The following is a 2,861-nucleotide window of genomic DNA, read 5'->3' on the forward strand; positions in this document are numbered from 1 at the left end:
GACATGCTCTGGATTGAGAGCTTTGCAGTAAGCACAGCTGGACCCGAGATGATCCAGCTTTGTGGGAGGAAGGAGTCATTCATTGCTACCAAGGCAGTCCACCATTACCGAGGCAGTCTGCAACTACCAAAGCAGTCCACCATTACAGAGGGAGTCCACCATAACTGAGGAAGATCATCATTATCGAAGCAGTTCTAACTATACCTCTATAAACAAAACCAAAAGGAACTTCACAAAGCAGCTGGGCAGAGCTCACAGCAGCTCAGCAAAACCTGTGCTGGCAGACTATCACTTGGCAAGCTCCTTGCTGGGCAAGGCATCTCTGAAAAAAAAAAGGGAGCAGCACATGAAGAACTTAAAAATAAAGACTAACCTTCCCAGGAGAGAGAACCTGGGAAAAAAGGCAGTTATGGAGTTCCACTGAAGCACACATAAATGTACCTGCCAGGCAGCTCTGAACAGAACAATGGAGCTCACAGCTCAGTGCTTGAGCTCCTATAAGGGACAAACTGTCTCCTCAAGCAGCTCCCCGACCCTGTATATCCAAAGAGACATCTCATAAAGGAGAGCTCAGGCTGGGTGGGTATCATTCTGTGACGAAGATAACAGAAGAAACTGGCAGCAACCCTTACTGTTCTACAGCCACCAAAGGTGATCCAGGCAAGCAGGGTCTAGAATGGACCTCCAGCAGTCCTACAGCAGAGAGGCCTGACTGTTAGAAGGAAAACTAAAAAAAAAAAACGGAAAGAAACAACTTCATCATCAACAAAAAGGATGCCCACTCAGAGACTCCATCCAAAAGTCACCAACTACAAAGACCACAGGTAGATAAATCCACAAAGATGGGAGGAAACCAGTGCAGAAAGGATGAAAACATCCAAAACCAGAATGCCTTTCCTCCTCCAAGGGATTACAACTCCTTACCAGCAAGGGAATAAAGCTAAATAGAGAATGAATGTGATGAATTGACAGAAACAGGCTTCAGAAAGTGGGTAACAACAAACTTCCCTGAACTAAAAGAATATGTTCTAATCCAATGCAAAGAAACTAAGAATCTTGAAAAAAGGTTTGATGAAATGCTAACAAGAATAAATAACTTAGAGAAGAATATAAATGATTTGACACAGCTGAAAAACACAACATGAGAACTCTGCAAAGCATACACAAATTTCAATAGCTGAATTGACCAAGCAGAAGAAAGGATAACAGAGATTGAAAATCAACTCAGTGAAATCAAACAAGAAGGCAATATTAGAGGAAAAAAAGAGGGAAAAGAAATGAACGAACCCTCCAAGAAATATGGGATTATGGGAAAAGACCTAATCTACATTTGATAGGTGTGCCTAAATGTGATGGAGAAAATGAATCCAAACTGGAAAACACTCTTCAGGATATTATCCAGGAGAACAGGAGAACTTCAACAACCTAACAAGGCAGGCCAATATTCAAGTCCAGAAAATACAGAGAACACCACGAAGATATTCCTCAAGAAGAGCCACTCCAAGGCACATAATCATCAGATTCAGCAGGGTTGAAATGAAGGAAAAAAGTTAACGGCAGACAGAGAGAAAGGTCGGGTTACCCACAAAGGGAAGTCCATCAAACTCATAGCAGATCTCCTGGCAGAAACCCTACAAGCCAGAAGAGAGTGGGGGCCAAAATTCAATATCTTTAAAGAAAAGAACTTTTAACGTAGAATTTCATATCCAGCCAAACTAACTTCATAAGTGAAGGAGAAATAAAATCCTTTATGAACAAGAAATTGCTCAGAGATTTCGTCACCACCAGGCCTGCCTTACAAAAGCTCCTGAAAGAAGCACTAAACATGGACAGGAATAACCAGTTACAGCCACTTTAAACACGTAGCAAATGGTAAAGAGCATTGACACAATGAACTAACTGTGTTAACTAATTGGCAAAACGACCAGCTAGCATCAAAATGGCAGGATAAAATTCACACATAAAAATATTAAACTTAAATGTAAATGGGCTAAATGCCTGGTAAATTGAATAAAAAAGTCAAAAACCATCAGTGTCCTGTATCTAGGAAACCCATCTCACATGCAAAGACACACAAAAGCTCAAAATAAAGATATGAAGGAATATTTATCACCCAAATGGAGAGCAAAAAAAAGCAGGAGTTGCAGTCCTAGTCTCTGATAAAATAGATTGTAAACCACCAAATATCAAAAGAGACAAAGAAGGGCATTACATAATGGTACAAGGATCAATATAACAAGAAGAGTTAATGATCCTAAATATATAAGCACCCAATACAGGAGCACCCAGATACATAAAGCAAGTTCTTTATAACCTACAAAGAGACTTAGACTCTCACACAATAATAGTGGGAGACTTTAACACAACACTGTCAATATTAGACAGATCACTGAGACAGAAAATTAACAAAGATATCCAGGATTTGAACTCAGATCAGGAACAAGCAAACCTAATAGACATATACAGAATTCTTCTCCCCAGATCTGCAGAATATACATTCTTCTCACCACCACATCGCACCTACTCTAAACCTGACCACATAATTGGAAGTAAATCACTCCTCAGTAAATGCAAAAGAATGGAAATCATAAGAAACAGTCTCTCAGACCACAGTGCAATCAAATTAGAACTCAGGATTAAGAAACTAACTCAGGGATGATAATTTCTGTGTCTGCTTGGAGATCAAAGATGGCCATTTAGGAACAGCTAGGAGTTGCAGCTCCCAGTGAAAGCGTAGAGGGTGAGTGGACACTGCATTTTTATTGCTTCATAAGTGAAGGAAAAATAAAATCCTTTGCAAATAAGCAAGTACTCAGAGATTTCATCACCACCAGGCCTGCTTTACAAGAGCTCCTGAAAGA

Source organism: Cebus imitator, unplaced genomic scaffold, assembly GCF_001604975.1.
Source record: "Cebus imitator isolate Cc_AM_T3 unplaced genomic scaffold, Cebus_imitator-1.0 Scaffold126, whole genome shotgun sequence".
NCBI classification, from domain to species: Eukaryota; Metazoa; Chordata; class Mammalia; order Primates; family Cebidae; genus Cebus; species Cebus imitator.